The sequence below is a fragment of the Schistocerca nitens genome, chromosome 7 (genome assembly GCF_023898315.1).
Source record: "Schistocerca nitens isolate TAMUIC-IGC-003100 chromosome 7, iqSchNite1.1, whole genome shotgun sequence".
Classification (NCBI taxonomy): Eukaryota; Metazoa; Arthropoda; class Insecta; order Orthoptera; family Acrididae; genus Schistocerca; species Schistocerca nitens.
This window is the reverse complement of record NC_064620.1, coordinates 510359836-510387239: the sequence shown is the minus strand read 5'-3', so window position 1 is coordinate 510387239 and position 27404 is coordinate 510359836.

Sequence of the window (27404 nt, the reverse complement as noted above, 5' to 3'; positions counted from 1 at the left end):
CAACATGGAACGTAAACAATGTACGCAGTTAATAAACATTAACCTCTGATGTGGAAAACAAAATGTGTTTCTTTCAGTGTTTTAGAACTATTTCCCTAACGATTCATAGTGTTAGATTTACTCGTCTTTCATAGAGGCCCTCTAAAGCAGCGAAAGTTTAATTATAACAACCCAGTAAATATAATGTTTGGGTGTACATTGTATCCGAAGTTGAGCAAGTTTTATAGTTTTCGGAAAATGTTGTATGCTACAGTTTGTTACAGGGGTGGACAAAAGTATGGAAACACTAGAAATACAGCATATTTATGAAACTCGTTAGCATTCGAAACGACTGCCGATCGTCTCGGAATGGATAAATACGGGTCATGTATTTTTTAAAAGGAATCATATACCATTCTTCTAGCAAAATAGGGCTTCGCTGAGGAAACGATGATGGAGGTGGCTAACGATAATGCACCCCTCTCTCCAATGTAGGTCACAGTGACTCAATAATACTGAGATCTGGTGCCTGTGGAAATGCAACAGTTCTTCCTCGTAGTCATAAAAGCAGTCCTGGATGATGCGAGATGTGTGTACAGGGGCTCTATCTTCTTGGAACACAATATCGCCACTGGGGGGAACAAACCTTACATTTCAACCATGGGACCCGTGAAATACCACCACATGGCTGCCCAAGTCAACATCGAACTCCCGCTACGTTTCACTTTCGGAACAGAAGCACGGCCAGATGCTGGAAACAGTGAGAGATGACATACGACCAAACGACTTTCCTCATCACACTACAGTCCAGATTTTATGGCTTCGGCGCCAAGTTTTCCTTTTAGGGGTATTGGCGTCTGTGATGAGTGCTGTTGGAGCTCCAGATTTTATGGCTTCGGCGCCAAGTTTTCCTTTTAGGGGTATTGGCGTCTGCGATGAGTACTGTTGGAGTTCCAGCTCAGACCTGCTACTTTCTGCTTATGGAGCTCCGTTCGCATTGCTTTGGTGTTGCCAGTGTTCGCAAGTGTGATATTCAGTTCCGCTGTGACGTCCGATGCCGTCATCCACTTCTTTTTCGTCACACCCTGGTGCCTCTTGGAACATCAAACACTTCGGCTACATTCATTACTGAGCACAAACCATTTTCCCACGTTCGAATCCTCCTAGCGCTGACATAATGCATTCACAACTACACAGAGTACTGACACTTAAAACGTATTCATGACATTACACAGGTCCCGACTGAGGTCAAATTCAACACCGCAACCAGCAGGATTAGTTATCGTTAGCATTTTTGTTCGAACATGCCTTTCTCATGGTGTATCCACACTTGTCGAACACCTGTATGTTGCAAACTAGCAGGTGTTTGTAATTTTACTTAAAACCCCCAACGAAAATTTTGAAGAAAATTCGATACTGAAACTTCCTTGCAGATTAAAGTTGTTATCGGGCCAGGATTCGAACTCGGGACTTTTACATATCCATTTTTCACTGATTTATAGCAATCTGATGTGATGGATTTAGTGACAAACGGGGATATTAGAAACTTTCGCAAGCGCAGCACAGGACACTGATAGGTTTCAAAAAAATGGTTCAAATGGCTCTGAGCACTATGGGACTTAACACCTATGGTCATCAGTCCCTAGAACTTAGTACTACTTAAACCTAACTAGCCTAAGGACATCACACAACACCTAGTCATCACGAGGCGGAGAAAATCCCTGTCCCCGCCGGGAATCGAACCCGGTAACCCGGGCGCGGGAGATAGGTTTCAGATCGTAACTGTCTAATTACCGTATTTTGCGAGGGTAATGAATTCTGCTTGTAACGAGTGCCATATTGTAGATGAAGACTCGTACAGTATAAATATCTTTTTAGTTCGTATGGTCTGATACTAAGAATAAGAAAAAAAAGATTCCTTAAACCGCCGTCGGAGGTTTGAGTCCTCTCCCGGGCATGGGTGTGTGTCTGTTGTCCTTAGAGGAAATTAGAGTAAGTTAGATTAAGTAGTGTGTAAGCTTAGGGACAGATGACGTTAGCAGTTAGGTCCCGTAAGACCTTACTACAAATTTCCAAATTTTCCGAGTTCTTAAATCTTAACACCTTCTACAAAACTGCATATAGTCTAAGTAGGCTGTTTAGGTTTTTTTATTGGTAACGCCACCTCTGTATGAAAATCACTGGCTGTGCTGTGTGCAGTCTGTGGCTGCTTTGCATTGTTGTAATACTCGCCATTGTAGTGCTAGGCAGCTGGCTGTGAACAGCGCGTAGCGTTGCGCAGTTGGAGGTGAGCCGCCAGCAGTGGTGGATGTGGGGAGAGAGAGGGCGGAGTTTTGAAATTTGTCATGAACTGCTCTATATATATATATATATATATATATATATATATATATATTATATCAAGGTAAATACATTGTTTGTTCTCTATTAATATCTTTCATTTGCTAACTATCCCTATCAGTAGTTAGTGCCTTCCATAGTTTGAATCTTTTATTTAGGTGGCAGTAGTGGCGCTCGCTGCATTGCAGTAGTGGGAGTAACCAAGATTTTTGTGAGGTAAGTGATTTGTGAAAAGTACAGGTTAATGTTAGTCAGGGCCATTCTCTTGTAGAGATTATTGAAAGTCAGATTGTGTTGTGCTAAAAATACTGTGTGTCAGTTTAAGCACAGTCCTGTATAAATGTTCAAAGGGGACGTTTCATATGGCGACCCTGCCAGGATACCTCACTGAAATCTTCTGATTTTTTCTTGTAGTTTGTGTAATTAGTGTAGCTTTTGTTTAGCGTGTAACTGTAGAGAAAATCTCCTTTGTAGTTGCAGTCTTTCATTGTTGTACAGCAAAACAGTTGTGGTATGCATGTAGATTTGCACCAAGTATTTCGCAGCTGCAATTAACTAGATATTATTTTCAGTGCTATGTTAATGTGTTCCCCTATTTTTGCTCTTCAAATTGTGTTTTTCTGTGTTGTCATGTGAAATACCGTGACAATAATGGCGTGTGAAAAACGTAATACTAGGCTCCAAAGTAAACTGAGAAATGACAGTGAAAATGAAAGCAGTGTGTTAGCGCCACCGTGTAATGAATTAACTAATATTCAAAGTAGTAATTTGGTAACTGTGCATAGGGAAATGGAGCGGGTGGCAAACAATGGCATGGACAGTGAAACAATTAGTGAAGAGGGAAGCATTATCGATTGATCAGTCGGCAACAGCTCGCCTCAGGAATCGGGAATGACAGAACACAATATTGCAAATACTGTAGGCTTAGGTTTTGGGTCCTCACCGTTTTCTCAAATAAGTCAAGACACAATTTCTGCTTGTCAAAATGTGAATGTTGCCGGTGCAAATGCACTGCCGAAAAGCATAGAGGAACAGATTCCAGACACTAATACATTGTTATTGCAATTAATGCAACAAATGAAATAAAATCAGAGACAAACACAGCAACAGCTAGACACAATGGGACAAAATCTTCGAAAGTTAGACACAGTGGAACAAAATCAGAGACAAACACAGCAAAAGCTTCAAAAGTTAGACGCAATGGAACAAAATCTTCAAAAGTTAGACTCATTGGAGCAAACTCTTGAATAAAAACGTGAGGATTTAACTAATGAGTTACATCACATTGAATCGAAATTTCAAAAAGTCTGTAATGACGTAAAAACACAAATTTGTGAGCATTTCCAACCTATTTTTTCGCGGCATGAAAATGCATTACAGAATCACGAAGCAGCCATAAAAGAATTGCAAATTATTGTTCATGAAAATCATGAGACCTTCCAAGCTAAAATTGACTCAGTTGCATCTACCGATTCGGTTACGCAACTTGCAAAAACCCAGGAAAACTTAAAGGACACAGTAGAAAGACACAATGAGGAAATTAGTACATTATCAGAGAAAGTAGTTGAACTTTCGGATCAGCTAAATAATTTATCTACGAAGGTAGATGATAATCTGAATGACACAAAACCGGTAGTCTTTAATGACACAGAAGAGAGCGAACAAATTAGGAAACTGAAACAAAATCTGAATCAAATTAATACGCAACACCAAGTAGAAATCCGGGAAGTACAAGATCAGCTGACACAGGTAATACAAGAATTACGTATTTCAGAGGACACTCGCGCTCCAACACGGGAAGAGGGACATAGAAATACGGAACAACCACAAAATAATAACACAGGACACTTCGGAAATTATGAAAGAAATTGGCAAGGCGCATTGGATTTTGAGATGGAACCGCCGACACGACGTAACAATGACCGATATGCAACTCGCCGACACGATGATTTTGACTATAAGCTGTTCATCACTACACGTAAATTCAAAACGTTTAAGAATTCTGGCAACGACATTCATCCACAAGCGTGGCTCCATCAATTCTCTCATTGTTTTCCTCCCAACTGGTCATTGCAGCACAGATTAGATTTTATGTGTGGTTACTTGGAGAATGAACCAGCTGCAAGAATGTGATCGGTCATTCACGATTGTCACAGTGAAGGAGAATTTTATCATGCCTTCCTCTCAGCGTATTGGTCTCAAGCTACACAAGAGCGAGTAAAACATAGCATCATAATGATGAAACGTTTCGAACAATCTGAATTTTCTAGTCTTATGAAATCTTTTGAAGACATGTTGCATAAGAATCAGTATCTTTCAAACCCATACAGCCCCTCAGAACTCATCCGCATTTGCTTAATCAAATTACCTGAACATTTACGGCATATTATTTTGGCAGGACGTTGCAAAGACGACATTGAAGCTTTTCAGGGGCTGTTACAAGAACTGGAAATTGACACTGACAATCGCGGAACGCGAGAACAGGAGCACAATAATTACAGGTCACATCTGGCACAATGCCGCGATGACAGAAATAATACACGACAAGGCTATTCCTATAACGTAAATCGTGACCAAAACAGACACCACCCGTATGACAACCGTTGGCAGAGTAGTAATAATTACAGGGAAAGATCGCACTTCCATAGTAATGAACATGATAGAGATTACCATAGAAACAGACAATATGGGAACCAAAACAATTATTATCAAGGGAGGCAGAATAACTTCAGACGCAACAGTTCAGCGCACAGTTACGATTCAGGGAGAAATTCTCCACCACGTGACGGACAAGGAAGAAACTACGGAACCTACCGACATGACGACAGACGATATATTCGTAACGACAGACCTGAATTCGCATCAGAACTGGCGGGATTCAAACAGAGCAGGCCCTTCTCGTCACGGTGAATTTGTAGAAGTTAGGTCTCCTAATCCCAATAACGGCGCGCGCCAACAAAGAGACAGACAATGACTCGCACAGCAGGCAGCCGCGTGCGCCAGCTGGCTCAGGGAAAAATAACATAGACGCTAACCTTGAGAAAAATTCCATTATTCTCTACCGACGTATACCACTTGACAATTGCGTTAAAATTGAAACTCTGCCTACTAGGAAGAGTAAAGGTTTACACCACATTTCACATGTAAAACAGTTTATTGAAAGATAATCTGCTTTTTAACTTTGTCTCTGCCATAAAACTTTTCACTTCACATTTCTAGTATGCTTTGTCAGACTTAAGAAACTGTTAACATGCAACAATGTTTGAAGTCAAATATCCAGTCTAGAACCTAAGGAACATTTTTAAACAGAAATTATGAATGCATTGTTATAGTGAACAGATGACACAGTGTTGTATTTGTACATTCTTGCTTGTTAGTTGCACGATTACATAACGACTATCAGGCTTACATACTTAGGACACATACTGGTACTGCTAATGAGATTTTAATGCAACATTTCGGTTTACTTGAATATACATTCTGGAGTTTGTGTGACAGCTACACAACTATATCACGACGCTACTAATGTGTGACACAATTTACATTGTTGCTTTTGCGGTGTATCTGTTTTATATCTGCACAATTTTTCTGAATTCTTCTGGAAAGTAAAACATGTTTTAGTATTTAACTTTTGTGGTATAGCTACAATGAGACAGCCTTGTCCATGGCACAACAATACGTCACAGCACAGTACTTTCTTCATCACAACAATAACCGTAATAACTAAGATATCTATACGCAAAGCATTTCACTTTTGTTTATCATGAGGTAATTACATTGACTTCTGCAGAACTTTGCTTACAGAGGACGATAACTATGACAGTTCCACAGAGATTATCTTACAACATGACACACAGTTTAGCGCTACAGTACCCCATTGCTGTAATTTGTAACACCTGAAGGTATAATTACATTAATCCTCAGGGGGGTACACGCTTACTTTGTGTACCATGTGTTTGGCAAGCAAAAGGAACCCTAGCTAATGTGGTATTTGCTTATACAACTTTACACATCGGTACCATATTTCTCTAACACACAAATTACACAGCTATCTGATTATTTACCTGAGAGAAACAAACATTTTTTTACTATATTAGTGACAGATGTTTACGTAATTACACAGTTGAATAATTTCACACTTATGAAATTGTATTTTGTCAGTACTTTGTGAACTGTTCATATTTTTCGGAGCCATTGTGGTACTATGAGAGCTTTGAATGATGTATTTGGTATGGGATCATGATTTTTAAAATACGTTTGAGGTTGATGACACTATTGAAATGAGCAGAGAATTTTTTTAGGTTTTGAAACTATTGGAGGAAGCTACGACGATTTTGAGAGTTGACTGAGGTGTTATGATGTTATTTTTACGACGACGATGTGTATTATGCTGCTGAGGTATGTTTATGGTCAAGAAGCTGATGCTATATGAGGAATTTGATTATGCTACATATTTCATATAATGAAATATTAAAGAAGCGTCGACGAATATATATATGTGTAATAAGGTAAGGAGTAATGAGTAGCGGTTAGGGACACTGACTTGTGAAAAAGGATGTTGGAAACCAAGAATCGTACTTTAAAGAGGTAGGAAATGTGTGTAAATGCGTGAATGTATCACAATGCCGGCGAAAAATTTTTGGACACTGTTATATTTATAGGATTTTGTTTCTACACATTTGTAACGCAAATTTTCGACCTGTGAATTTTTTATATGAGACTGTCACTGTAGCGAAAACTGCTGTCGTAAATATTTCGGTATGAAAGGTAAGTGACCGTGACGTAATTCGTTGTGAGCGGCTAGGTGTGCCAGCCGCCGTGAGAAAAAGCCATTAGGTGGTAGAAAAAAAAAAGGGAGGCCATTATCTTCGCTATTGACATTCCTTTGTAGAAAGCATCGTAAATACGACACGCTAATAATAACTTGGACACATTCTTACAACTGCACACCTGATTAGGACAAGTGTCTTTCTACGAGAGTTGAGAGAATTTCTACTAACTAATGAAATGTTACATGACTATTGAATGATATTTTTATGCTTTGGTTTGCGTAATTGCTTATTTCATTTGATATCTGATTTCCAGCTGTCTTGCAGCATTGGTTTCATAAAATAAAATTAAATGCATTTGCTAATGTGAACACTTTCTGTCAACAGATCTATTAAATAATTACTTTATGATCCACATTCTTCGAAAAAGGAGCTCTTGGAATGGAAAGAACAATGAGAAGGGACTAGTAACAGGAACTGCATACATAATTTTCTTTTCAACTACTTGGTAATTTTTTTGGGTAGAGTAAGTTATCGTGATGCATCACTCTAGTGTTAAGATGTGACATAGGTATTAGACATGGCCATTTTTAGTGTAATACTTTTTCTGCTTGAGCTATGTCATGTTTAGAGATAAGTTTTTTTTGCTGCTGCTGTTTGCCAGGCATAGTGCTACTGAATTTTAATTTGTGTTACTCTGCTAAGCCAGATTTATTTTTCTTGTTTGCTGCTCATTGCCTTATGTTAGTTGTAATTTATGTTGCTTGCTTCGCCATTTGTATTTTTGATCATTGCTGTTTGTGTTAATTGTTTTGTGCTACTGCATTGCCTCGTCCCTTAGTTTAGCATCTGAGCTCAGTAGATTTAAGTTAGCTTAAGAGGGGGTAGACTATATAAGAAACTAACTATGATGAATTGGAAGCAATGCATTGACAAGGTATATAAAAAAAGATTTGGGCCAAAATGAGTATTGTACAGTGAGCCATAATTATTTTGAAAGAAATATGGTTAGAATACAGAAAACAGGTATAGATAGGACTTTATGGAAATAGTGAGGAACAAAGGGAGATCTCCGAGAAGTAAAGAAAGTTTTGTTTGCAAAATACCGCAGTAAAAGAAACCCTGTCCTTTCCTTGTGTTATCCCACTATGTGTTTGTGTTCCCTTGTGTATTTATGTTTTTCCTGTATTTATATGTTTATCTGATAAGACTTATGTTGTAGAATTTTTCTAATACTAAGCTACATTCACTATGATGAGGAATACTGTTTTCCTCAAATATAATTGGCATTAATAATATGTTATTTACCTTGTACATATGCTTAGACATTATTTATTCTGTTTTGTTTTAATGCTCATGTGTGAAGTTGATATTCCAAAAGTTATTCTGATCTTTTATGTATGTACTTATGTCATTATTTTTGTGACACTGATGTATATATTTTTATTCTTTAGTAAAGCCTGTACTACAAATGTTATCTGTATTGTTATGTTCTTTAATGATGTATTTTGTACCTTTGTAATTGTATTCTTATGTTATAAAATTGTAATTGACACCAGTTCATCATATTATTAACTTGTAAGTTACATTTCACTGCACACATTTCTGTTGGTCATAGTATATGGACAATATGTGAGAAGTAGGGACTGTTAGTGTTTGCACGTGTGTTAATAATTCAGCAAGGGACTGGTTAACAGCATTGCTGGTTCTAAGGACAATTCCAAAAACTTTGTGAGTGCACAAGTGGTGGTTATGGACTTGCTATATTATCCGCAAGACTTTTCAATGGTGATTGTGCACCTGCACAGTCACAACAGATGGCTGCTGGCCATCTCTACAAGGACTGCAGTGGGTCTGCACCTCTGGTGGCCCACCAGTACCATTATCTCTACAAGGACTACAGTGGGTCTGCGTCTTTGCTGACTCACCAGTACCATTATCTCTACAAGGACTGCAGTGGGTCTGCACCTCTGGTGGCCCACCAATACCGTAATCTCTACCAGGACTACAGTGGGTCTGCTCTGTGATGACCTATCCACCAATACTCTTCAAAACTTCGACTGACTCCGCTGTGGATTTGCTCTGTTGTGGCCCATTACCTGTCAGCATGTCAAGAGTCAGCACTGTCTTTCCGTTGGAAGGACAACGCTACTTCTTCAAGACTGCATGGAAATCCACTACTTCCGTGTGCATTTTCTTTTACTGCTTAGACTTTGAGAAAAACACTGCAATTTGATGAATGATCAGGACTGTCTTTATGGACTGTGAGAAAATTTTAGCTTTTGACCAACATTGTATCAATAAGTGTGTGCATTTGATTTCTTTGTTATTGTAATTACGATTATGAAAAATTTTAACAAATATGTATTGCCCACTGCCCACAACCATTTGTAAAATTTTTTGTGGGGAGCATGAGGGCTATGTAAGTAGGCTGTTTAGGTTTTTTTATTGGTAACGCCACCTCTGTATGAAAATCACTGGCTGTGCTGTGTGCAGTCTGTGGCTGCTTTGCATTGTTGTAATACTCGCCATTGTAGTGCTAGGCAGCTGGCTGTGAACAGCGCGTAGCGTTGCGCAGTTGGAGGTGAGCCGCCAGCAGTGGTGGATATGGGGAGAGAGATTTCGGAGTTTTGAAATTTGTCATGAACTGCTATATATATATATATATATATATATATATATATATATATATATATATATATATATATATATATATATATATTATATCAAGGTAAATACATTGTTTGTTCTCTATTAATATCTTTCATTTGCTAACTATCCCTATCAGTAGTTAGTGCCTTCCATAGTTTGAATCTTTTATTTAGCTGGCAGTAGTGGCGCTCGCTGCATTGCAGTAGTGGGAGTAACCAAGATTTTTGTGAGGTAAGTGATTTGTGAAAAGTACAGGTTAATGTTAGTCAGGGCCATTCTCTTGTAGAGATTATTGAAGAAATGGTTATTTCAATAAAGTGAATAGAAGTCTGCTGATACTTTTGTAAAGGTTATTTGATATTCAAATAATTTGGTTACATTATAAGAACGAGTGCAAACCGTTTGTAGTGCAACCAATCGAATTACTAATTTTTGTTTCACATGTAAAAATAGCATAATCAACATAACCCGCTTACTAAGAGTTGAGAGAGAGAGAGAGAGAGACAGGGACTGGTTTGCACGAGGGCTCACAGATGTGGAACGGATATTTTTATCCACGTGACCTCATGTTTCCGGGCCTAACATAAAAGAATACAGCGTTTCTTTACAGCTTAAAAAGGCGATGTGAGAAATTGCTCTTTGAGAAACGTGTATCAAAAATATGTACTGCAAGAAACGTACGTCAGACCAATTTGGATACACGATTTAAGCCGAGAGTATATAGCGACCTCACCGAAGTATGTGCTGCAGCATGATGAAATGACATACCTGCGTCCTTGCCATACAAAAACAGCCGAGAGAGCTCGATATTGCAGTGCCTTTGTTGTTCGGATGACGACGCACTGTGGCGACCACAGCCGTTACGAAACATATCAGACGAATTCGCAATTGCAAATAATTACTACCATCGGCTGTAGAATCGAAATACGACAGTGAAAATTAGTGCCGCCCTGGGCTCGAACCAGAATTTTCCGTTTACCGCAAGCGGTCGCCTTGCCATCTGGCTATTCGTGCACGCCTCACGGCCAGATCCAAACGTATGGTTGACGACATATGGAGGTTTGGGTGTGGCTATGAGTCGTGCATGCGTAGCCAAATGGTTTCACTTACAGATCGCCTTTATGCCTGTATCCGACCGGCGAGTTTAACACCTCCAGTAGATATTTGTAGGATTAGCTATGAACTACGGCACGTTAAGGAATTTTTTCTTGAGGTCAGTTATTAAGCAGTAAATATCCTTTCCCAAGCGAATCTCTCCCTATAAATGCTGTTAAGCTGCTGGCCAATTCCTCATAGTATTCCCTCTGTGGAAGCCCTGCCGCCAGAAACGAATTGGAAGATTGTTTGGTCTAACATCAGCCTCCGATTTTCCCGACGGAAGTGGCGTCCTCGCGGTACCAAGTTGTTCATGATATTGTACCTACCAACGTGCGACTTTTTCGTATTGGTGTCAGTGTAACGGATCGCTGCAATCGTTGCTATGAAACTGATACATTATCTCATCGGTTGATTTCCTGCGGTCATGACCATTGGAGATGGCTTCGCCGACAACTGGATTTTCTCCTCAGGACGTCGGAGGAGGCTGTCGCGGGAGAGATTCTCGAGCGTCCCGATTCAACCTTCTTTCCCCGATCGAAGAACAATACCATCATGTGGCTTGTTGGACATTATGTCCACTGCGTGATGGTGAGTGGATACGACGCAGTACGTGTGCCTTTTCCCAATATATGGCCACCGCCCATTGGACGTGGCTCTGGATGCTCCATTATCGTGAATTTTTTTCTAATATGTTGTATTTCATCGACAAGGCGTTGGCTGAGTTGCCATCCCGCCCCCCCCCCCCCCCGCCACCCTTTTTTTTTTCTTTTTGTAGACACTCTTCTAAGGATTTGGGACGTGGCTCAGGATGCCCCGTTATCGTGAATTTTTTTCTAATGTGTTGTATCTTTATTTCATCGACAAGGCGTTGGATGAGTTGCCATCCCCCCCCCCCCCTCATTTTTTGTGGACACTCTTCTATAGATTTAGATGTTCCACGATGCAGAACTGACGGAGGAAAAAATGTGTGGGCACGTTAAAATTAACGCCCCATTCCTTCATATACGTTTTTCTGATTTCACCCTTTGGTTTTGTCGAAATGGCTTCTTTTGTTTTAACTGATTGCCTTCAATAAGTGCTTCGGAAAAAAACAAGAGTGAATATTATCGTTTTTTGAAGAAATGCACTGCCATTTGAGTGTATATTTCGGTGTGATTCCTGGGCGCAAAAAAAAAAAAAAAAATGGTAAGCCGACCACTCGCGGTAAGCGGGAAATCCGGGTTCGAGTCCTGGTCCGGCACAAATTTTCATTGTCGTCATTCCATAATATTGCTGATGGTAGTCATTATTCGCAAATGCGAATTCATGTGATGTTAGCCGAGAGAGTGTCCGTTCCAGAAGACGATATTCACCCAAACTGAAACTCACGCTAATCCTCTGATTAGCTTTTACAAGGCAAAGTCCTTGAGTTCTGTGAGATATACCATACGCTGCTAAGCAGAGGTACTGCAGCAGGAAGCTAAACAGCGCAGGAAATGTATTCGCAAATGCGAGTATGAACCACCATCGGCTGTATATTGGAATGACGACAGTGAAAATTTGTACGGGACCGGTATTCGAACCCGTATTTCCCGCTACCCGCGGGCGGTCGCCTTAACGGCTTCGATTACTCGTGCACGAATTACGGCAGACCCAAAGTTACATATGTCGTCGTCTCTGTACGTCACAGTCTGCGCGCGTACATTACATACATTCCCGTCCAGGAAGGACATAATTATTGAGAGTCGAGCGCCTGAAACTGGCGAATATAAACGAAATAGGAATGCCATGGTGCATGTCCGAAGGCTCTTTGCATCGTACTTCTTAATATCATAAGCACGGTCATTTCGTAATTAAGCAGTGCAGTTGGTTAGAAATTCTATACTCTGGGAAAAGACAATAGACTAGCTGATTGCGCAGTAATGAAAGAAGCAGTTTAGATAGTCTACGTGTTCCGATGTTAGGAAAATTTGTACCGCTATTTTTGCGGCATCGTGTTGTTATACGAGGCGTGTTTTTTAAGTAAGTACCGTTTTGAAATTAAAAAAAAGACGTGCTAAGATATCTCAATAATTTTATTTTTACATCAAAGCCTGTACCGTAATCTACTTTTATACATAGTTTCCGTCAATATTGAGGCACTTGTCATAACACTGTACCAGTTTTTGAATACCCTCGTCATAGAAGCCTGCCGTCTGACTTGTTAACCACTGCATCACCACTGTTTTGACTTCGTCATGAAGACGCTGACCGCTCAGATCTTTCTTCAAGTGCAGGAACAGATGGTAGTCACTGGGCGCAAGATCGGGGCTGTACGGAGGATGATCGAGAGTTTCCCATCGAAAAGATGTGATGAGATCTTTGGTCTGATTCGTCACGGGCGGACGGGCATTGTCTTGCAGCAAAACGATGCCCTTGCTCGACTTCCTACGTATTTTGTTCTGAATTGAACTGCGCAAATTCTGCAGTGTCTTACAGTAAGTTGATGCAATGATTGTCTCATTACGAGGCAGAAATTCCACAAGCAATATTCCTTTTCTGTCCCAAAAATCTGTGCACATGATTTTCCGGGCATAAATTGTTTGCTTAAACTTCACATTTCTGGGTGAATCTGAAAGCCGCCATTCCATGGACTGTTGCTTTGATTCTGGTGTGACGTAGGCCACCCATGTTTCGTCTTGAAGAAACACCTGGGCGGTCAGCGTCCTAAAGACGATGATGAAGTCAAAACAGTGGTGATGCTGTGGTTAACAAGTCAGGCGGCAGACTTCTGTGAGGAGGGTATTCAAAAACTGGTACAACGTTATGACAAGTGCCTCAATATTGACGGAAATTATGTAGAGAAGTAGGTGAAGGTACAGGCTTTCATGTAAAAATAAAATTATTGAGATATCTTAGCACTTTTTTAAATTTCAAAACGGTAGTTACTTAAAAAACACGCCTCGTATCATTCTTCATCCATAACGTTCCTTACTGAAGACAAATCTTCACCTGTGAGCGATTAATTTTTACTTCTCATTTCTGAAAAGAACCCGGTAGTAACTTGCAAGTTCATTTCACTGTTAGGTCTCGTAATGTGTAGTCATTCAGCATCGTGTTCTGCATTCGTAAAACCTTCATCGCATGCAGAAAAATTTGTGTTCAACTGTATTAGCCGAGCTGGATGTTAAAGTTTAAGCGTTTTAGCGTTACAACACATTGTTCAGCACTGTGTATGGCTACGTTTATTGGGAGTCGGCACCACTAACAGTGAACGCCCTCTCACAGGTCTGCCGAAGACGTTAGATAACTCCAGACCAACAAGCGACGTAGTGGCTAGCAGCGGTACATCGGGAACAAGATAACGTTGAAATGACAGAGAAAGCTGAACGGTTCTTGTAAGTAGAAAGCCACATACTTTGCACGATACAGGAACATTTTATAGATAAATTTGTCTTGTATTATAGAAGAATCTTAGAAAAACACATTGTCTTATATCATGAAAAAAATTCTTTCATAAAAACAGTTAGTCGACTGTATTTGAAATGTATAGATTTACTGCAATTTGTCGATTTACTGAGACATAATTTTCCACAGTACATGTTTATTAGTATTTGCGTAACAGATCGACAGCAAAGACATTTGTCAGGCTTGCTTGGATACATGAAAGAATACAAAATGGTTCAAATGGCTCTGAGCACTATGGGACTTAACGTCTGAGGTCATCAGTCCCCAAAAACTTAGAACTACTTAAACCTAACTAACCTAAGGACATCACACACATCCATGCCCGAGGCAAGATTCGAACCTGCGACCGTAGCGGTCGCGCGGTTCCAGACTGTAGCGCCTAGAATCGCTCGGCCACTCCAGCCGGTGAAAGAATACAGCGTATTTGAGTTTTAAGAAGAGCATTGTTCAGTGAAATAGCTCGCGAAACGCAGAAAAGCAGTAGCGTGGTGAGCTAGTCACGTTAGAGTCCTGGGCGAGATGAGACAGCGATTCATTGGCTTAACTGAGGAGGTCTGGCTCAGAGTAGGTGATTCGCTTTTGAGGATGAGGAATTTTGAGAAGCGGAGAATAGCTAATAATTGAATATTATTACAGGAAAGATTTTTGGAAATTGATTTTAACGCAACAACCAAAACGTGTATGTCACGTTGCTTTGAGTACATTTAGTGATTACTGTAGTTTGTTAATTTTCATTGTTCAGTGATTTCAAGTGTTAGGTAAATGGGACGATTTATCAATCATATGTCCGAGGTGTTAGCAAGTTCGATTCACTTTTGTTAGTTTAAAAGAGATTTTGATTTAATAATTTAGAACTTACAGCAACTTTTTACGTCAGTAATGCTTGGTGTCCGTGATACGGTTAAGAAGAATTAAACCAGTAGAAAAAAATGCAAAACTTAAACAATTAATTCATCTTAAAAAATTTCAAGAATTAAATCCTTTGAATAAAATCCAGACAAAAGAGGTATATCACATAAAGACGAACTAGGAACATTAAATCAAACAGATGTCAGGAGCATAAAATTTACAGTGGAATCCAGAATAATTGAAGTATCCTCTATTTAGAACATTTCCGCACGATATACTAGAGCATGTAGTTCATCCCCTATATTTAAGAGCGCAATGAATTCAATACAGATGGTTTTGACCATCACAAATAAGTTCAAAAACGGTTCAAATGGCTCTGAGCACTATGGGATTCAACTGCTGTGGTCATAAGTCCCCTAGAACTTAGAACTACTTAAACCTAACTAACCTAAGGACAGCACACAACACCCAGCCATCACGAGGCTCACAAATAAGTAACCGCCTTTGTAACTAGTTCATAACAGGAAAATAAGTTTACAACTAAATGCAAGTGCTTGGAGTACAAGTCTTGCTTGGCGGAACAACACAATGAGAGCTTCTACAGACAATGGTTCAAATGGCTCTGAGCACCATGGGACTTACCTTCTGAGGTCATCAGTCCCCTAGAACTTAGAACTACTTAAACCTAACTAACCTAAGGACATCTCACACATCCATGCCCGAGGCAGGATTTGAACCTGCGACCGTAGCGGTCGTGCGGTTCCAGACTGTAGCGCCTAGAACCGCTCGGCTTTGTTGGATTTCAATTCCCCCCTTCCCCCAAAACGGGGGTGCTGGCTAGCAGCAGCGTAATATGCTGCTCTACAGCCTACAGAAAAGTTAAAAAACATAATGAGAATAGAAACAAACAAGAAAAACAGGCGATAAAACGGTGACATTGTAAAAAAAAACTGTAAAATGGCGGAAAGTTGTGGAATTTATAATATAAAAACAATGTGGTGACGATGCGGATGAAGACACACAAGAAGTAGGCAGTCATAATTAAAAAACACGGCGACAGTCTGGTTTCTGTTCGCGCGAGATAAAAAACACAACTAGCAACAGTATGGCCGCTGTTTGCAACACTGACAGGGGACGCACAACACTGAACACTCACTTATAACAGCACTATACAGGTGACACGGTGGCAGATGTGGGGGGAGGACCCGGACCTATGAGGGGGAAAAGGGGGGAGGAGAGGAAAAGAAGAAAGGGGAAGCCGATAGAGGAAGGGGACATAGAAAAGGTGGGGGGGGGGGGCTGTGCGGACGCGAGAAGGAGTGGGAAACGCAGTGGAGGGGAGAGCACACACTGGAGCAGACTAACACGTAAGTTACCATCTGTCTTGCCAAAAGAGTCTTGAGAGAATACCAATAGGCCCGCAAGCACGTTGTCGACGTCCCTTGGCGCGTGCTCGAGGAAGCGCTGGACCCGGAACAGATTTCTTCTCTTGGCTGGCCACATCGTAGCTTCTGAGATAGGCGCTGCACGCGACGTCGGCAGACGCACCAAAAGATTCGTAGCAGGAGCGACCTGCCTTGCTGAGTTACAAATCCCCTGCACTTTGCTCCCGTTTACGCGAAGACCCTCTGCAGATGGCGCTGCAAATGGCGGAGCCGGAATGTCGTGTAGTCGCAGGGTCTGAGCTGGCAACCAGCCCCTCGCTTTTGTTAAATGACATACAATTTGAATACATTTTGATTGCCATGAACACTAAGAGCATTGTCACTAAGAGCAAATAGAATGACGAGTGGATAGAGTGCTGTCTCTCTAGACAAGCGGAAAAGTATACCACGCGGTGCAGTGCATTTGTCTTTCAGTTTGTTTTGTTGCAAACAGCATTGTCATCGGCAGCTACACTGATCCTGAACAGAACCGAAAGCGGCCGTTGCCGCTAATATATTATCAGGGCCTAATTACAGAACTCATTTGGAAGATTTCCCTGTTGCGTGCAGTCAAATAAATTAGACGTGATGACGTTCTCGACAGGTAGCCACTGTCAGTGAGCATTTCTGTGACAAGGTTAGTTTCATTTAATACTGTCAACGCTCAATGTCAGTTTCATCATAAATTTCCAAATTAAATAATTTTCATTTTAGCAGACACTTTCCGCAATTTCCCATCATTAAATACACTCCTGGAAATGGAAAAATGAACACATTGACACCGGTGTGTCAGACCCACCATACTTGCTCCGGACACTGCGAGAGGGCTGTACAAGCAATGATCACACGCACGGCACAGCGGACACACCAGGAACCGCGGTGTTGGCCGTCGAATGGCGCTAGCTGCGCAGCATTTGTGCACCGCCGTCGTCAGTGTCAGCCAGTTTGCCGTGGCATACGGAGCTCCATCGCAGTCTTTAACACTGGTAGCATGCCGCGACAGCGTGGACGTGAACCGTATGTGCAGTTGACGGACTTTGAGCGAGGGCGTATAGTGGGCATGCGGGAGGCCGGGTGGACGTACCGCCGAATTGCTCAACACGTGGGGCGTGAGGTCTCCACAGTACATCGATGTTATCGCCAGTGGTCGGCGGAAGGTGCACGTGCCCGTCGACCTGGGACCGGACCGCAGCGACGCACGGATGCACGCCAAGACCGTAGGATCCTACGCAGTGCCGTAGGGGACCGCACCGCCACTTCCCAGCAAATTAGGGACACTGTTGCTCCTGGGGTATCGGCGAGGACCATTCGCAACCGTCTCCATGAAGCTTGGCTACGGTCCCGCACACCGTTAGGCCGTCTTCCGCTCACGCCCCAACATCGTGCAGCCCGCCTCCAGTGGTGTCGCGACAGGCGTGAATGGAGGGACGAATGGAGACGTGTCGTCTTCAGCGATGAGAGTCGCTTCTGCCTTGGTGCCAATGATGGTCGTATGCGTGTTTGGCGCCGTGCAGGTGAGCGCCACAATCAGGACTGCATACGACCGAGGCACACAGGGCCAACACCCGGCATCATGGTGTGGGGAGCGATCTCCTACACTGGCCGTACACCACTGGTGATCGTCGAGGGGACACTGAATAGTGCACGGTACATCCAAACCGTCATCGAACCCATCGTTCTACCATTCCTAGACCGGCAAGGGAACTTGCTGTTCCAACAGGACAATGCACGTCCGCATGTATCCCGTGCCACCCAACGTGCTCTAGAAGGTGTAAGTCAACTACCCTGGCCAGCAAGATCTCCGGATCTGTCCCCCATTGAGCATGTTTGGGACTGGATGAAGCTTCGTCTCACGCGGTCTGCACGTCCAGCACGAAATCTGGTCCAACTGAGGCGCCAGGTGGAAATGGCATGGCAAGCCGTTCCACAGGACTACATCCAGCATCTCTACGATCGTCTCCATGGGAGAATAGCAGCCTGCATTGCTGCGCCGGCCGAAGTGGCCGTGCGGTTAAAGGCGTTGCAGTCTGGAACCGCAAGACCGCTACGGTCGCAGGTTCGAATCCTTCCTCGGGCATGGATGTTTGTGATGTCCTTAGGTTAGTTAGGTTTAACTAGTTCTAAGTTCTAGGGGACTAATGACCTCAGCAGTTGAGTCCCATAGTGCTCAGAGCCATTTTTTTGCATTGCTGCGAAAGGTGGATATACACTGTACTAGTGCCGACATTGTGCATGCTCTGTTGCCTGTGTCTATGTGCCTGTGGTTCTGTCAGTGTGATCATGTGATGTATCTGACCCCAGGAATGTGTCAATAAAGTTTCCCCTTCCTGGGACAATGAATTCACGGTGTTCTTATTTCAATTTCCAGCAGTGTATTTTTCATTAAAATCTTTACACTGCAACATCTCCACTCAGTAAGTGGATATCGTCAACATAGCTGACCCGTATGGTGCTTCGGTATGAACTCGAAAGCGTGGTATAATCTCTTTGCCTGTGTTCCTAAGCAACAGCCTCCTTCGTGTCCCAGCGGAAGGTATGTGCATTCTCCACCACGCCGACTGAACGGAGTTGTCCACAAGCTGTCTCTCTCTATGTCGTTTGCCACTGATAACTGCAGGAATCTCATCCAATGACAAGGCTGTCAGCCACTTGGCACGTGAATGCTATGAGCAGTTGCTGAAGTTTAAGATGACTTTGAATGGATCTGTGAATTTCCGTACAGCCAAGTTCAATGTCTGAGGAGTAGATTTGAGTTGATCAAATTTTACTTCAGTCGTTTGGGGTCGGCTGTCTGTTCAAATGGCTCTGAGCACTATGGGACTTAACTTCTAAGGTCATCAGTCCCATAGAACTTAGAACTACTTAAACCTAGCGAACCTAAGGACATCACACACATCCATGCCCGAGGCAGGATTCGAACCTGCGACCGTAGCCGTCGCGCGGTTCCAGACAGTAGCGCCTAGAACCGCTCGGCCACACCCGCCGGCGGTGGTCTGTTCCTGTCTGTCAGTTTTGAGCACTGTCGGTAATTTGTGAATATTATACGCGCTAGTTATGTGTTATGTATGTCGTACTCGGGATTATTTTAATCTCAGTTCTACTACATCCTGTTTAAATTCAAACCATATGTTCGTTGTTGTATAAATTTTATTTATATATTGTTTTATAGTTCTACTCTGAGTCATCATAACTTAAAACCAAAGACATGGGTACAGTCTCTCTTGGCCGAGATTTGAATTCCACCTAGTTCCACACTTGTTTATTTGTACCTAATCACAGGCCCTTTAATGAGAAAACTGTCACCTGTTTATGAGGGGTCAAACAATGTACCTCTGATTTACGTAAAGGTTATATCGCACATGGTCTTTACATTTGCTGACTGCCTGTTGTAATTTGTTATGTTTACAGGTGTTAAATGATGCGATAGCAAATGTTTATTTATGTTTGTATTATTCTGGAACATTTGATAAGTGAAATATTTTATCCGTCTGTTATATTAGTACCTGACTTCAACTCGTCCTTTATTGAATTTATTTAGGGTTCCGAACCAGATGAGTGAGGTCAAATTCTACACAACGTCACAGTTTGACAGTTCAAACTGATATTGATCAAACTTGGAATACCAAATGATCATTGATGATTTTCTTTGAATATTATATTAACTGCGTTTGAGTTTATCAAATAAATCTCAGTTTATCTCTCTAGCTGACGTCTAATGTTTTTTGTAGTCGGTACTGGACAGCTCCCAGTTCATCGCTAGCTACCATTCTTAACAGTTACATCGAAATCTCTGTTCCAGAACCCTGCAAAGGTTTATGAAGTTTCCTGAAGGAGCAGTTACAAAATTATAAAAACAAAAATGGTTCAAATGGCTCTGAGCACTATGGGACTTAACTTCTAAGGTCATCAGTCCCATACAGCTTAGAACTACTTAAACCTAACTAACCTAAGAACATCACACACATACATGCCCGAGGCAGGATTCGAACCTGCGACCGTAGCGGTAGCGCGGTTCCACACTGTAGCGCCTAGAACCGCTCGGCCACCTCGGCCGGCTATAAAAACAACAGATGGTTCTGAACGAGCTTCACAAAAAGTTACGAACGTAGTGACGGCTACATCCATGAATGAAAATCAGCATCATGATAGATGTACTAAACAATGCCGAAAATCTGTCGAAATTGTCACAGATCCAGGTAAGTAAAACCTCCGTGCTATTCGCACGCTTACTTAAAGTACATAAGGAAACTTACGGGGGGTGGGCGGGGAGGTGGGGGGGGGGGGTGTTCCTTTGTTTGAGACCATGTTTACAAGTTAGATCCGACTCAAAATCCTAGATTCTACGGTACTATTTATGTCGTTTCCACATAGCTTTTCACTGATTGTGTAAACTCTCGTGCGTGTGGTGATATACACTCCTGGAAATTGAAATAAGAACACTGTGAATTCATTATCCCAGGAAGGGGAAACTTTATTGACACATTACTGGGGTCAGATACATCACATGATCACACTGACAGAACCACAGGCACATAGACACAGGCAACAGAGCATGCACAATGTCGGCACTAGTACAGTGTATATCCACCTTTCGCAGCAATGCAGGCTGCTATTCTCCCATGGAGACGATCGTAGAGATGCTGGATGTAGTCCTGTGGAATGGCTTGCCATGCCATTTCCACCTGGCGCCTCAGTTGGACCAGCGTTCGTGCTGGACGTGCAGACCGCGTGAGACGACGCTTCATCCAGTCCCAAACATGCTCAATGGGGGACAGATCCGGAGATCTTGCTGGCCAGGGTAGTTGACTTACACCTTCTAGAGCACGTTGGGTGGCACGGGATACATGCGGACGTGCATTGTCCTGTTGGAACAGCAAGTTCCCTTGCCGGTCTAGGAATGGTAGAACTATGGGTTCGATGACGGTTTGGATGTACCGTGCACTATTCAGTGTCCCCTCGACGATCACCAGTGGTGTACGGCCAGTGTAGGAGATCGCTCCCCACACCATGATGCCGGGTGTTGGCCCTGTGTGCCTCGGTCGTATGCAGTCCTGATTGTGGCGCTCACCTGCACGGCGCCAAACACGCATACGACCATCATTGGCACCAAGGCAGAAGCGACTCTCATCGCTGAAGACGACACGTCTCCATTCGTCCCTCCATTCACGCCTGTCGCGACACCACTGGAGGCGGGCTGCACGATGTTGGGGCGTGAGCGGAAGACGGCCTAACGGTGTGCGGGACCGTAGCCCAGCTTCATGGAGACGGTTGCGAATGGTCCTCGCCGATACCCCAGGAGCAACAGTGTCCCTAATTTGCTGGGAAGTGGCGGTGCGGTCCCCTACGGCACTGCGTAGGATCCTACGGTCTTGGCGTGCATCCGTGCGTCGCTGCGGTCCGGTCCCAGGTCGACGGGCACGTGCACCTTCCGCCGACCACTGGCGACAACATCGATGTACTGTGGAGACCTCACGCCCCACGTGTTGAGCAATTCGGCGGTACGTCCACCCGGCCTCCCGCATGCCCACTATACGCCCTCGCTCAAAGTCCGTCAACTGCACATACGGTTCACGTCCACGCTGTCGCGGCATGCTACCAGTGTTAAAGACTCCGATGGAGCTCCGTATGCCACGGCAAACTGGCTGACACTGACGGCGGCGGTGCACAAATGCTGCGCAGCTAGCGCCATTCGACGGCCAACACCGCGGTTCCTGGTGTGTCCGCTGTGCCGTGCGTGTGATCATTGCTTGTACAGCCCTCTCGCAGTGTCCGGAGCAAGTATGGTGGGTCTGACACACCGGTGTCAATGTGTTCTTTTTTCCATTTCCAGGAGTGTATTACGTGATTTCGTACATTAGCGCGTGCCGCGAAAAACTCGTACTACATCGTTAATTGTAAACTTAACTCGAGCCTTTTAGAAACCTTTGGCTACAGTATTCTTGTTGAATACCAATCGTTCCCTAATTTCTTTATATATTTACATGAATAATGTATATTCTTGAGAAATTTCGTACGCGTGCTGATGTGCAGGGTATTTCACAGCATTCTGACGATTTCAAAATGGAATAACGCGCGATGAGAACAAGATACAGCGACAGTGACACCGTCTGTTAGCAGTGCGGAGTGTCAAGTTTCATCCCACATACAGGTCAGTAATCATGCCGTACTCAGCGAAGCCACATTGTGCGTTCGCGGTGGAGTGCTATTTTCGCTACAGGGAATCTGTCTTGTGCGTACCACGTGCCTTTCGTAACCATTTAGAGGTTAAGCCGCGACATCCAGTTCCTGCTCATGGAACAATAATTGGATAGGGTAATAAATATTGTATGCAACTTCCAGTGCTTCAAATCAAAAGCCAACCGGCCCTTTGAAAACCGTCCGAACTCCCGAGAGCATAGAATGTGTGCGCAGCAGTTTACAGGCAAGCCCACATTGTTCGTTATTGGTTCCAACAAGACATCGCGACATGCCACATATCCAGTAAGACCTTGCAAGTTCTCCGTAATGCATTTGGCAACCGCATAATTTCCAAAAGCGCTTATGTTGAATGGCCGCCTCAGTTGCCTGGTTTAACCGCTCTAGTCTTTTACCGATGGAGTTATTTGAAAGTGTACTCCGACGAACCGAGATGCTTGCAACAGTAAAATGAACAAATTCAAAATGAAATTTCCAGAATTCACGGAACAGTTACGAAAGATACGTTTAAAAACTGGGTGAAATGGATCGAGTATTGTCTAGTCGCGAATGATTTTCATTTGTCCGATATAGCACTTGAGTAAATGTTGTAACTTTTGTAAAATATTCAACTTTGTTTCGCAATTAGTTCGTGTGTTACTGAAATTTGAAATCGTCAGAACATTGTGATACACCCTGTATATTTTCGAGAATTCTCGTAAGTTGCATGTGTTACGCATAAGCTATTTCGCAATAACATCTCGTATCCTGTTTTCTCTTTTTTTAATGAGGGTATATTCTCTGTATTTATTGTAAATTAGCGCTATTGTCGAATTTGTTAGTGACCATAATCTGAAAAATATTTCAATGAAACAATAGTATTCGTACCAAATTCTTTTGTCATCAAAATACTTATCTCTTTTTGGCTGCTTACTGCTTCAGCTGTAATAGGCTACTGCTAATATTTGTAGCGAGTCAGATCCATAAATCATAAGCAAACTTATTATTCAAAATGAAATTTTCACACTGCAGCGGAGTGCGCGCTGATAAGAAACTTCCTGGCAGATTAAAACTGTGCGCCGGACCGAGACTCGAACTCGGGACCTTTGCCTTTCGCGGGCAAGTGCTCCTGGAGACAAGATACTGGCGGAATTGAAGGTGTGTGGACGAATTGTGACTCGTGCTTGGGTAGTTCAGTTGGTAGATCACTTGCCAGCGAAACGCAAAGGTCTCGAGTTCGAGTCTCCGTCCGCGACACAGTTTTAATCTGCCAGGAACTTATTATTGTTTACTGCTTACTGTTCTGCAAAGTATTGTATCTGGCACAATGCAGCCTCACTATGTACGTTGATCTCGGCCAATTGTGAAATTAGTTGCTGTTGGTAGCAACTGGAAATCTTCCTGAATATTGTTAAGCGACTGGAAGCTGCTGCGGGTGAGTGTGTTAGGAGAGCAACGACCTTCTTGCACCAAAAATACCAAACGTACCTGCGACATTCTTTTCTGCTGTACATATCGTCTCTTCTGCAGAAATAAAGGTATCTATTACTACTCGTCCACTTGGCTGTGGGTGCTGTGTCAATGTTAGGTCTAGTGATTCTGTACAGGGAAGACAGTTACCAGGGAGAACTCAGTTTGTTACATCCATCCCCTTAACCTACCGTCTTCCACTGAAACCGAAACTGAGCCAGCGAGACTCACTACACCTGGCAGTTCAAACGTAGGCTCCAAGCACTATGGGACGTAAACATGTGAGGTCATCAGTCCCCTGGACTTAGAACTACTTAAACCTAACTAACCTAAGGACGATCACACATCCATGCCCGAGGCAGGATTCGAACCTGCGACCTAGAACCGCTCGGCCACAGCGGCCGGCTCAAACGTAGGGAAATGCCGGCACGGCATGGGGGGCAACACAAGGTGCACTCAGTGAGTATGCCTAGGGCCTCCTTCAGCAAGTTGACGAGGCTATTCCGGCAATCATTGAGGGAACGGGTCCAGCCAACTGCAGATTGTGGCACATATTGGGGCGAACGATGCCTGTCGTCTGGGCTCTGAGGTTCTCTTTGGATCATTCCAGCGACTGGCAGAGAAGATTCAGAATACCATCATTGCTCACGCAGGTTCAGTGAAGTTCACTGTCTGCAGCACTGTCCCCAGAACATGCCGTGGGTGCATGGTTCAAGTCAAGCGGAATGTCTGAAACAAAGATTTCGAAGGTCTAATAACAAATACACAATCTGCTTTAGGTGGCGCGGCACGGACCTGTTGTCCCGGCGGGGGGCGAACGTGGACGAGGAAGTGTTTACACCTCCGGTACTCGCGCGTGTTGTTTGACTCGATCGCCATGGCACACAATTTTAGAAAGACTACGCTCCAAGACCCAAGGCTTTCGAAATAGAGCGTTTTTTGAGGGAAGAAGTTCGTTTACCTGCTACAGACCTAATTGGAATGCACCTATCCATTGTAAGCAGTACAATTTACGTCAAGATGACAAGCTGCTTGTGAAAGAACAATCGCCGCTGCTCAAAGAGGATTTAAACTTCGACACGCTGATGGCCATATCAGCGATGTAACAGTAGCTCCTTCAGGCTTGCGTGTGAGGGTCATTCGGATCTTTGAATTGCCGTTTGAGGTACCAGAATCGATGGTTACTGAATCGCTGCGACCATATGGAACGCAGTCATACGCCTGAACGCTGGGCAAGGTTTAACACCTATTCCGTACTAAACGGCGTCCGACAGGTGCGGATCGTACTTAACAAATGAAGTTCACTGTCTACAGCGCTGTCCCCAGAACAGGCCGTTGGCGCATGGTCCAAGTCAAGCGGAACGTCTGAAACAGAGATTTCGAAGGTCTGGGCTGCGACTTTCCAAACTTGCGCCATAGATCTGAGAACTGTAGGGTCCCCCTAAATGGGTCACGTGTGCACTACGCATCAGAGGATACTACCCAGGTAGTTGACTGTGTTTGGGGTGGACACTGTGGTTTATAAGATTAGGTCACTCTCCATCGAGCCCTGATAATGGTATCTGTAGTAGACAAGAAATATCAGTGTAAGAACCAATGCAACCCCCCCCCCCCCTCCTCCCGTGGGCGAAAGTATTTACTAGCGGTCTGCAAGAAAGTGACAAAGTTTGAAGCACTTCTGAAATGCTGTGTACCTCTGGATACAGAAAAATTAACAAAAACCTGAAGTTGATAGCATTGAGACAAAGTAAAATATGGGGGTCACCTTTATTAGGTGTTCATGGAAGGAGATTTTGTAAGAATTTGTAAGCATAAAGCTGTATTTATGATGGCTAAAGTCAGTACACTCACCTACGATGTACTAACAATGTGAAGCACTATATCGCCTTCACAATCTATGTGTTTCAGTGTATGGAAGATGTAGTTTTGACAGGTAGCATTGCATTGATGGAAGTTTTCTTCTGGATAGATACTTGTAAGAAGCAGATGAAGTGATCCTGGAAACGCTTTTTAGATACTCCGGCTGGGTGGGAGAATCCGAATCACTGTTGGATGCTGAAGAAACCAAGCCGCACCTGATAGGATAATGAAAAAGAATACAAATATTCTTGTACGAAATCTTCATTAATTATGGCATACATATTTACACACAGAATATGTAAAAATGTCGGATACAAATGGGGAATACACGATTTCTGCATTCACTATAAATACTAATGAAAACTGTCACACAGTTGTGAACTTCCAAAAAATTATGGATTCAAAGTGTTAGCTACAGTAGCAGATAGATGAAAGATTCGTTTATAATCCTACATTCCTAGCTGGATCAGCTTCAAAAAAGTATTGCTGTATCCATCATGTGGTGGAGTAGGCGTTGTGCTTCCTGTTTTTCCACAGTTCGTAAGTAGGCTGTTTATGTTTTCTTATTGGCAACGTTACGTAGCGCTCTTTATGAGAATCAGTGGCTGTGCTGTGTGCAGTCTGTGGCTGGTTTGCATTGTTGTTCGCTATTGTAGTGTTGGGCAGCTGGATGTTAACAGCGCGTAGCGTTACGCAGTTGGAGGTGAGCCGCCAGCAGTGGTGGATGTGGGGAGAGAGATGGTGGAGTTTTGAAATTTGTAAGACTGGATGTCATGAACTGCTATATATATTATGACTTTTGAACAATATTAAGGTAAATGCATTGTTTTTTCTCTATCAAAATCTTTCATTTGCTAACTATGCCTATCAGTAGTTAGTGCCTTCAGTAGTTTGAATCATTTATTTAGCTGGCAGTAGTGGCGCTCGCTGTATTGCAGTAGCTTGAGTAGCGAAGATTTTTGTGAGGTAAGTGATTTGTGAAAGGTATAGTTTAATGTTAGTCAGGGCCATTCTTTTGTAGGGATTATTGAAAGTCAGATTGCGTTGCGCTAAAAAAATATTGTGTGTCAGTTTAAGCACAGTCATGTACAATTTTTCTAAGGGGACGTTTCGTTTGTCGACCCTTAGCCGAGGATACCTCACTGGAATCTTCTGATTTTTTCTTGTAGTTTGTGTAATTAGTGTAGCTATTGTTTATTGCTAGCGCGTAATTATAGAGAGAATGCCTTTGTAGTTGTAGTTTTTCATTATTGTACAGTAAAACACTTGTGGCATGCATGTACATTTGCACCATGTATTTCGCAGCTGCGCTTGCAATTACCTAGATTTTTTTTCAGTGCTATGTTAATGTGTTTTCTTATTT